The sequence below is a fragment of the Arvicanthis niloticus genome, chromosome X (genome assembly GCF_011762505.2).
Source record: "Arvicanthis niloticus isolate mArvNil1 chromosome X, mArvNil1.pat.X, whole genome shotgun sequence".
NCBI lineage: Eukaryota > Metazoa > Chordata > Mammalia > Rodentia > Muridae > Arvicanthis > Arvicanthis niloticus.
The window spans coordinates 112,620,565-112,632,013 of NC_047679.1; positions in this window are offsets into that span (position 1 = coordinate 112,620,565).

The following is an 11,449-nucleotide window of genomic DNA, read 5'->3' on the forward strand; positions in this document are numbered from 1 at the left end:
AGGTCATAATAATTCCCAACATGATATAACTATCCTTCTTGCAACTGCAAACACACAATACGCTTAGCTGGGTGAGGACTTGCCCTGAGGTCACCACTCCTTTCCACACACAAATTTCCCCAACATCCCAGCTGCTTCCCAAAGCCTACTATCCATAGCAGAACTATGTTCTGCCTCCATCAAGGCCACACCTACTCCAATAATACCACACCTCCTAACAGTGCAACTCCCCATGGGTCAAGCATATTCAAATCACCACAGACTTCCAACATAAAATGGCACAGAGCAATTAGTCTTGTTTAAAAGTGAAAAGTTAGAGCAACACAAGAAATGTTCAGATCAAAACAAAGCCAAAATCCAGAAAGGAAAATACCAAATCTTGTAGCTCTAATGTCTAGCACCTGGGGCTCATAATGCACTCTTGTCATGAAATGGCTTAGGTAGCCCCATCCCTTCATAGCTACCATGAGCAGTGTGCATAGCTTCTCTCTTGGGCTTAGGCTGGCTCCTTTATACTTGAAGCTTCCCTTAGTGACTGACCAGAGTTTATCATCTCCAATATACTGATTTCTTCATTGAAACTGAGGTTTTACCTTTACAGCCCTCTGCAATGGCTTCTTAAGGTCCTCTATACAAAGCCTCTGACCAGGTCACAGGGTACAACACCTCAAATGGTTTCTACAACTTCCTCAATCTTGCATCAGTCTTGTCTTCAAAACCAGTAACATGTGAACAGTGCTTACATTGCTACATTCTGCTGCCAGTTTGAGATGTAGCCCAGCCTCCTTAGACAACTACACGAGCTTCTGGGAGCTACACTTTTCTGTAGTCCCAGTACTGGAGGTTTCACTTTAGGGATGCTGATCTTGACAATTGCAGCTGCTTATTCACCCTCAGCATGATGAGTACACATACACAGAATGTTGGCCAAGTTATCACACAAATAGCTTCTGTTCTTTTCCAGGCAGGTTCCAGACTTAACCTTTAATCCTAGCACTAAGGAGGCAAAGGCAAGTAGATCTCTGAGTCTGGAGCCAGCCTGGTCTACAGAATGAATTCTAGGTAAGTCAGGGTTTGTGTGTGTGTGTGTGTGTGTGTGTGTGTGTGTGTGTGTGTGGTATATTCATGTGCATCTGTGTGTGCAAAGGTAAAGTCATTCCTGTGGGTGCATGTGGAAGCCAGAGTTTGATGTAAGGATGTCCTCCTCCTCCTCAATCACTTCTTCACATTATTATTTTTCTTAAATATTTATTTTTATATTTTAATCACGTGTTCATGTGTGAGCACAAGTGCCCAAAGAGTACAAAAGGGGGCACTAGACACCCTGGAGCTGGATTTCCAATAGCTTGTGAGCCACCCAATGTGCAACTAAACTCAGAACTTCTGTTCTTAAAAGGCTGAGTCATCTGTCCGTACCTTTACCTTAGTTTTTGAGACAGGCCTTGTGACTTAACATAGAGCTTGTCATTTTGGCTGAACTGTCTGGCCAGCAAGCTCCCAGTATCCACTAAACCATCTTCCTGAATCCTCTTCTTAACATTCAATCTTGAAATAAAATATAGATTTCCAAGAAGTTGCCCTTTATCCAGCCTTCCTCATTAAATCCATTTCTCATAACGATGTATACTAAAAACGCTAGAACACTTGACATTGACACAGTATGTATGTATGTATCCACTTCTGTCCAATCTTCTTATTACATGGATACTTTTGTGAACCTACAAATGTAATCAAAATATTGAGCTATTCCCTCTACACAAGGATCTCCCTCATGCCCCTTTGTAGTCTTCCCCACCTCACCTCTACCATCCGAACTCCCTGCTACTACTTTATTCTCCATTTCTATACTTTTAGTACTTTAAAGTAAATTTTCTACTGTGTTTACACATACCTATCACCCTAGTACTCAGGCTGAGCCAGGAATACTATAAATTCAGGGCCAGCATAGGCTACATAATGATGTCCTGTTTCAAAACCCAACCCCCGCTCCACACACAAAAGGTTAGTTTCCTCAAGAAAATGGATCAACATATCTAGTTTTAACAGAATCTCAGGCTCAATGGTATGACCTTTCCAGTTAAGTACCCATCCCTTCTGCAACGTACATGCTGAATGTACAGCTGCATACACAAATTGCAAGTATCCTGTCAAGAAGAGAGATGTTCTAAAGAGAGACACTTGTTCTCTTTCTCTCTCTGTGGCATGCATGCATGTGTGTGTGTGTGTGTGAGAGAGAGAGAGAGAGACAGAGAGAGACAGAGAGAGAGACAGAGAGAGACAGAGAGAGACAGAGAGAGAGACAGAGAGAGACAGAGAGAGACAGAGAGAGACAGGCAGGGAGAGAGAGAGAGAGAGAGAGAGAGAGAGAGAGAGAGAGAGAGAATGGAAAACTTCCCAGAAATTTCAAATTTCATTCATGCTGGATGGAATAAAGTAATAGATGGGACTTGGGTGCCACCTAGGAAAGGATTTCACACAGTTCTGACAGTTCTGACAACTTCTCTGACAGAGACAGTCTAGGGAGAGTCAGCCGAGACAACGAGCGAACATTGAACAGGACCACACCTTGATCAAGACCGCTTAATTAAGAATATGTCTTTCCTGGGATTAAACCTAAACCTTGCATCAGTGCCTTTGAAATTAAGGCTCGTTATTTGTCCTTCTTTTCAGTGTGACCACACTGAATAAATCTTGCTCTGCTTTCCAATATTACTTCTACCTTGAATTGGCATGTTGGGGGAAGGGTGGCCAAACCTAGTTTGCTGAGGTTAGCAGTGCCTAGACCTTTACCCTAAAAGCTCCACTTACAAAGCCAGAGCCTGCTCTGACATTCTAGGATTGTTGATGAGGTTCACTAAATGTTTAGAACAAGGACATGCTTCCAGGCCATTTCCTCTGTGATTAGCAAAACCCTTATCTTTATTTAGCTTAACTGCTACAAATGCCTTCTCACATGCTGATACCCTCATCTCGCAGAGTCCTGTTGAAGCTGGAGTTTAGAGGGGACAGAAGCCTGGGATCTGGTAGCCTCTCCTTTGAAAAACAAGCTAGATACAGCCAAGCATGCACAATATTTAAACTGAAGAGATGGGGCATGGGGAAAAGTAGAGAAAGGGTATTAGTCTGGATGGACTGGAAGGAGGAACAGACAAAGGAGTCTAGTGATTTCCAAGCCTGTCTTTGGGAGGAAAATGGGAGCTTTCAGTTTGAGGAGGGAATGAAGTGGGACAGGGGGCATGTGGAAATGAGCTGTCCCAGTCAAGCTGAAGCCTAGTTGGCTTGAGGGCAGCAATCTGGTCCTTCTGCCCCAGAAGGTCGCATCATCAGGAAGCATTGTCCCTAACTGAGCAGAAGTCTGTTCTGTGAGATTTTTTTTCCTTCTAGAATCCAAGGTGATTATAAATTCAAGACAAAACTTTATCTCTGTGCCTTCAGCCTGAGTAAAGGTGACAGACACAGAATGAAGGCAGAGGTGTCGGGCTCTTATCCAGTATTTGGTTCCCTTTGAGGCTCTCTGAGGAGTGCATACTGTTTGTTTGGTTGGTTGAGACTTAGTTTCATGTAGGCCAAGTTGTAGCCAATGATGACTTGAACTATTGATCCTCCTCCTCCCAGGTGCTAGAGTGAAGGATTTCGGAGAGGGTGTCTGTTATCTCAAACAAACGGCTCCATTTTCTGTTCCTTTTACCTAGTGGGAAGGTTTGAGGATCAGGAAGCCTGGAAGGCTCACAGGAAATTCCAGAATTCTTTCAAAAACAGGCAAACTAATCTGGCCTCCAGCAACTGGAGTTTTCAAGAATGACTGACTGTGGTACGTGAGGTGACTTGAATTCCCAGGTGACTTGTGAGCATATTGTCTACCTGACACATACGTACAAGAGTCATCCTCTGAGGTAATCTAAGTGGAACAGCACCTTTTAAGGACTTGTCTGAGTAGGCAAGCTTACAGGACACTCTGTAACCCATAGTATGAAAAACAGGAAAGGAACCCAAGTCATGCAAAGATGGGAAGGAGAAAGCCAAAGGGAAACCCTGGCTATCCCATGGTTGGAATGAATTTGGATTAACTACCTGCTCTCTCTTGCTTGGAGTGTTTTTTGTTTGTTTCTTTATTTTCTTTTTAAATTGTTACTCTTGGCCCTAATTTATCTTTCTCATCACAAAGAACTCCAAGGTTTCCTTTCCTTAACAACAGTGCACACACAAAGCTAGGCTCAGCACCTTTAAGGTGTGCTATCATGAGCCGGAGAGATGGCTCAGTGGTTAAGAGCATCAGCTGCTTTTCAAAAGGATCCGTGTTAAATAGCCAGCACCAGCATGGTGGCTCACAGCTGTCTATATTTCTAGTTCCAATAGATCTGACTCCATCTTCTGGCATCTACCAGTGCTAGATACATGTGCTCACAGACAGACATAGCTGTAGGCAAAGCGTTCATACACATGATAACTTTTAAAAATTAAAAAAAAAAAGTGGTACCCTTTAGAAAAAAAATGACTTTAGACTACTGGCTCCCTCCACAGCCGGGACCAGAGGTAGAGGAGCCAGTATCTGCCTTGGAGGAGACTTTCAATCCTGGCAATCAGGACCAGTTCCCTACTTTCTCATTAAGAACTTCCTTGCCTTCCAGAACAATCCTCATTTCCTACATCTTTAGCTGCCTTGGTTTATTTGGAATCCCCTGTGTGGCCCTTCCTGTGCTGACACTGTAGCCAGTTTTAGAGCACAAGCATGGTCAGCTTGTTGGTATTGGCTTTGTCCTGCACTTCCTGTGAGGCCCTCTTGTGGAGAGCTAGTAATGTGAATTCTTAGAGCCTCGGTTTTCTTACCTCCAAAGATGGACAATAACTGCTTTTCTGTCTTTACAAAGATAATCATTGCAATCAAAGGGGAACTTACAATGTCAGTGTAAACGTTTTAAAGAGAAAAATACAGTGATCAAGGCATTGTTAAAATACAATGTTCATAATACTTGGTTTCTAAAGATTTGTTTTATTTTTTAAATGTGGTGTGTGTGTGTGTGTGTGTGTGTGTGTGTGTGTGTGTTGTGCGCACATGCGTGCGCGCGTGAGCATGCAAAAGTACCAAAGGCGTCAAAGGACACCAGAAGAAGGTATTAGGTCCTCTGGACCTGGACTGACAGGCAGTTGTGAACTGCCCAATGTGGGGGCTAAAACACAATGCAGTCTCTTACCAAGAACAATAAGTACTCTTTTTTTTTTCTCTCCAAGTTTGGCTTCTTGGATTTTCAATTAATTAATTTTGAGACCATGTCTCATCATGTGGCAGTGACTGGCCTGGAGCTCGACTCGTAGACCAGGTCGGCTTTGAACTAGCATACATCTACCTGTCTCTGCCTCTGGATTTCTGGGATTAAAGGTGTTTAGCCATTTTGCCCTGACTGAAATTTTGTTTATTTTTAAAAATTTACTTAATTATTATTATGTGTATGGGTGTTTTGTCTGCATGTCTGTGTACTCTGTGCATGCATGGTGCACCCAGAGGCCAGAAGAAGGTATTGGGTCCCCTGGAACTGGAATTTAAGAAGGTCATGGGCTACCATGAGTAGAAACCCAGCCCCAAGAACAATTAATTACTTTTAATTACTGAGCCATCTCTCCAGAATTAATAATATACTGAAAAGTAATTCTTGCAAGTACCTCTGACCTGAGGCCCATGGGCTGCATGCATCCCAAGATAGCTCTGAATATGGCCCAACACAATTTAGATGACACTGCCATACAATAAAGAGCTGACACTATTTCATTTTGTTTTGTTTTTCTCTGATACAAAGATTCATTCTAGCTCAAGTCCACCTGGAATTCACTATGTAAACAAGTCTGACTTCAAACTAAGGATGCTCTTCTGCCTAAGCCTCCCAAGTGCTTCTGGGAATATCAGCTTGCACCAGCACTCTTACAAAGTCTGCAGCATTTTACCTTAAGGGGTTCTTTGTTGTTGATTTGGTTTCATTTGATTTTGGTGTCCTTTTTCTCGTATGTTGACTTAATTTTTAGTATTGTTCATTATATTTGGAAATACAGGGAAAAGGCCATAGGATATTAATAAATCAAATAAAATGTGGCATCAAATTATCCAAATAGCCATTCAAATTGCAAAAAAAAAGGATATATTAAGAATTTAATTTTGGGCCAGCCAGATGGCTCGGCAAGTACCTGCTGCCAAGCCTTGACAACCAAAGTTCCATACTCAGGACCCACACCGTGGGAGGAGACAACTTGCATGTGGGTCTCTGAGCTCAATACCCATGCCCAGGCATGTGTATGTGTACATGGATGTACTCACATGTATATGTATATGAACATATACAAACAAAGTAAATATCATTTAAAAATAGAATTTGATCTTGTGCTGCGAATATAGTGGGTAGAATGCATAGCTAGCATTCACACAGGACTGAGTTCAATTCCTAGGAGTGCATAAAACAAATGTGGTGACTTGTGCTTATAGTCACAGCACTAGAGACCTAGAGATGTAGATGCAAGGAAATAAGGAGTTCCAGGTCATCCTTAATATACAGCAAGCTAAAGGCCAGCCTGAGCTACATGAGAACCTGTTTTAAAATAAAAAATAACAAAATTTTATGTCCTTCATAAGTACACCTAAGCAAGGTGTGGTGTGTAAGTTTGAACTAGGTGGTGAGACTCTGATGTCTCAAACAAAGTAGGACTGTGGTTTCACAACCTTAAATTATGTCCAGGATATTTGATTATAAAAGTCTAGTGGTGGCCTATCACTAATCCAGTTTTCAGGGTTCATCACCCAAGTGAGTACACATGAGACTGTGTGTGTGTGTGTGTGTGTGTGTGTGTGTGTGTGTGTGTGTGTGCCCACGCATGCATACCAGGATGCTTTTGAGGGCAGACTGCCTATGCTGGGTCCCTGGGGCTTTGAGCTGAGAACAACATCAGAATCCTGCTCTAAGGTAATTAATAATCACATCAGCTCATTGCAAAATCAAGTGGCCATGCTGATGCATTAATACAGGCCTCCCAAATCATTAGGGCATCAAAAGAGAAGGCAAGGCCTAATCTCCTCCTACAATTAGACGATAAAGGTTCCTGAGATCTAATGAGTTCCCAATAACCTGGAAGTATGCTTCTAACTCAGTACTTTTTATACCTTTTCCAGTTATATTTTTTTTAAAAAAAAGCTACCTACCCACAAACAAAGGGGCCCATTATATTGGCTAGCCTGGTCTAAGCCTTTCAAATACCTTTCTCCCTGTAAGCAATTTTCTTTTTTTCCTTTATTTATTTTTATTGGATATCATATTTACATTTCAGATTTTATCCCCTTACCCCATTCCCCCTCCTCCCGCACCCAGGAACCTCCTATCCCATCCCCCCTCCTCATGCTTCTATAAGCAATTTTCAAGTGGTTGAAAAAAACTGTCATTCAACACATGCCTTTCCTGCCTGTATGATGCCAAACTGGCCTGACAGCCTTTTTAAATGCATTTACCAATTATTTGAGTCTACAGCAAATCTTCTCTTTCTTCTTGGAGAGTATGTAGTTTGCAGTTTGATTCATGTTTGCTCAATAGTCACTGGTAAGAGGGAATAACTTTCACAATTGCTCCACTTTGTTCCTGACCACTGAAATATTTAGCTATCTATAGGATCCCATAATAAGTGGGATAAAGGCCGCTCAGCAGAGCAAGTGACTGACAGCCCAATAGTCAACAGTTCAGTTTTCTGTTGTGGCTGAGAGGACTGGCTATTTCGTAGATGCATATCATTTTGGTTTCTTTTTTACAGAGTTGGCACTTGTTAACTGAGAGGCACATCATAGATCCTACATGGGTAGGACAGACAGATCTAAATTTGTTAACTGTGGGAGCCTAGGAAAGCCAAATACTATATCTCAATGCTAGTCAACAGGTTTTGTTGTTGGATTTAAATTTATGAAACAGGGTGAGCCTTGACTTGACTCTATAGCCAAGGATGTCCTTGAACTCTCAAACTCTTGATCTTCTTGTTTCCACCCACCAACGTGGGCAAATTCCTGCACTGTAGAATTGCTGCAAGGTTCTTCGAAGGCTATGCAGTGTCTACACTCTGAGAGGCAGATGGAGCTTCTCAGCCTTTACCACACATCCAAATCCCTTGGGGATTTTGGTGAGATTCTGACCCTGAATGAGGTGGTTTAGGGTGGTTTAAGGAATCCCCATTGCTAAGTTTCTATGCAATATATGTGCTGCTGAGACCACACTTGAAATAGCAAGAGTCTTTTTGCTTGCTTGCTTGCTTGCTTGCTTGCTTGCTTGCTTGCTTGCTTGCTTTGAGATAGGGCCTCATGTAGTGCAGTCTGGTCTTGAACTTAGGATGTAGGAGGATGGCTTTGATCTCCCAACCTCCTGCCTCCATTTTCTAGATGCTAGGATTATAGGCATGCACAAGCACTCCCAACCCTAGCAAGGTGCTTGTTATCATTTGAAAGAGCCTAATACAGTTACTGCTTAATAATAGGCACCACGAAATATTTCAAGCCCACACTTTTATTTCTCCAGACAGTGTCTGTGTATCCTTGGTGACTAGGAACTTATTATTTAGGTGAGAGTCACCATAAATTTGCTGTAATCCTCCTGTCTTTGATTCTATCTTAAAATAATATCTTCTGTGTGGAATTGTTTTGCTAGCATTGTTTACCTACCTGTGTGCCAGATGCAGTACCCACAGAGGCCAGAAGAGGGCATTGTCTATCAGAGGCCAGAATTGAAGTTACATATGATTGTTGGCCACTGTATGTGTACTGAGAATGAATTCAGGTACTCTGGAAAAGCTGCCAGTGCTCTTAATGACTAAGTCATGTCTCTGCCCACACCCCCATGCTGTTGCCTCTCCTGTCCTGGGATGGTAGGTGTGTGCCACAGGTTAAATCACTCATGTTAAAAGAAGCAAGAAGGGAGACTTGAGCCCAGGTATTCAAGACTGGCAGAACTAAGACAGAGATAGAACTAAGGATTCCTATCTCAAAAAAAAAAAATCGAATACATGTTTTATTGATAGATTTGAATTTATAAAACAGAGTGGGCCTTGAATTGACTTTATAGCCAAGGATCTCCTTGAACTCTCAAACTCTTGATCTTCTTGCCCCTCCCCCCCCAACCAAGTACTGGTAGGTTATAGGTGTGTGGTGTTGTGCCTGGCTTCAAAAGATATATTCTTTTTAAAAACAGCTTTTGTTTCAATATCTGAATAAATTTATTCCTAACTTTGATTCTCAAGACCTACAATTGTACAAAATAATTTATTGTGAGCTTTCATTTGCATGTATCTGTGTGTCAGTCTGTGTGTGTCTCTGTGTCTATTTGTCTCTGTATGTGTCTGTCTCTGTGACTCTGTCTGTGTGACTGTCTTTCTCAGTGTGTGCGTATTCACCTGCACAATTTTGCCATCTCCATTTCATGTCAAGATTTAGTAGTTTTCTCACACATAGGCACAATTTACACTGTGTTTATTTAAGACAGAATTATATTGTTTTTCTCTGCCTTGATGGACTAAAATCTGCCCACCTCAAGAAATCATTTTGCTTTATTGAAACAAGGCCTGTCTGCTGTCTACCGTGATCACATCCCAAATGCCCGCCACCTCATGTGTTCATTAAGGCAGTGACTCACAAAGCAATTACCCAGCTAATTAGAAAATGCATTTAGTGAGCTGGACATTCCCTACAGCCGCCTCCCTTCCAGTGGGAAGCTTTTATTAGGCACTGAAGCTGTCATAACTCTGAGGAGGTGTCTCTTTAATGTGTTCAAAAGCTTTTGACTAACCAAGCAATCAGCAAATCAGACAACGAAATGAACAAAACGAGGGACACAGCCAGACTCACAAAGTCCCTTAGACCAGTGTTGGAGCTCATTCCAGCTTTACCTGTGACTGACTTAAGGCACCTTTGATAGTGTAATTGGACAAGGTCTCATCTTAATGTCTCATAGCTGGGTCTACTAGCCATACTGTTTAGTACTTAATCCTGAAGACTATAGTATCGTTCTGCTCTGGCATGTTGTTTATCACTCCCAGATTATAAGTGTAGCAAATATTTTCTTAAAGCAATAATCCATAACTTGACATTCAGTAGCTTGGAGAATGCAGCAAGACTCTTGTTGGTTCCTCCATTTTGGATCTTGTATCATGGTCCCACAGTGTCAGCACCTCCCCCAACTTTTTTCAGTTCTAAATTGCTTTTTAGGCATGCTTTCTCTAAATGTCAGGGCATTTGGTGCCACTTGAAATCTCAATCTTTTTCATAATAGCAGTTTCTAAATCCCATCGTCTGGTTCCAAGTGTACGCACAGGCACCACTGTTGCTATCTCCTCAGAAGCTGCTACCGTCTTCTCACTTAATCGCTTGCTTAAATGAAAACATCTAGACCTTGTCCCCAGAATCCTCCTAGAAATCCCAAACTTTATATATGCTGACTTTGCACAGTTCCTTTTGAAGTGAACTTGGATGACAGGACTCTGCTAGCCTAACAATTTTGAGGTGGCAGACACACCTGCAGTGATGGATAATTGCAAGCATTGCCCTGTGTCTTTCTGCAGGTTTCCTGTTTGGTAGTTCCTTTCAGGATGAACCAAATTGTTTTCCCAAATGACAGCTTGGCCTCTTCCTTCATTGAATTTGGAAGTCATTCGGCCCCTTGTCTACCGGGGTGCTGTCCTTACTACTTCATATTCACCACTGATGGTGAAGCTTTCTTCATAGTGCACTAGGATGGCTCGTGCATCAGTCTCAAGTATCTTCCCTGGACATTGTTTCAAACCAACTCTCAGAAGTTGTGGTGCTCAGCCTGGCCCTTTCTGTGAACCCCTCTCTGTGTGGTAACCAGACTTACCCAAACAGGACTGGCTCAGGTCCCACTTCTTTGAACACTCACAATTTTATATTTTTACCCAAAGGAATACTAAACCTATGCTTTTATTTCAAGTATTTTTTACTCCAGCACTAGGGGACCCAACCTCCCTCTTCTCCATACACGTGCAGTTCTGTTTCTGTCTCTGTCTGTCTGTCTGTCTCTCACACACCCCCACACATAAAATGTATGCTTTTACAGAAGACCTAGGTTCCATTCCCACATAGTAGTTCACAACCATCTGTAACTCCAGTTCCAGAGCATCTGGCCCACTCTCTGGTCTATGTGGGTACCAAGCACACATATGTACATATACATAATTTAATTTATACATTTAAAACTGAAACACATCAAAAAATCTTAAAAGACTGTTAACTGTCAAGAAACTCAAGATATTTCTATCTCATTTATTTCAATACATCTTTTTCTTTTTGTATCTTGACCTCAGGGTCTTATATATTACCACTGAGCTGCAACCACAGCTATTTCAGTTGTTATTTTCCATATTAAATCAAAGAAATATGAACCAACTTGAAGACAGAGGACAGATAATCATTTGGTGTTCCACAGAG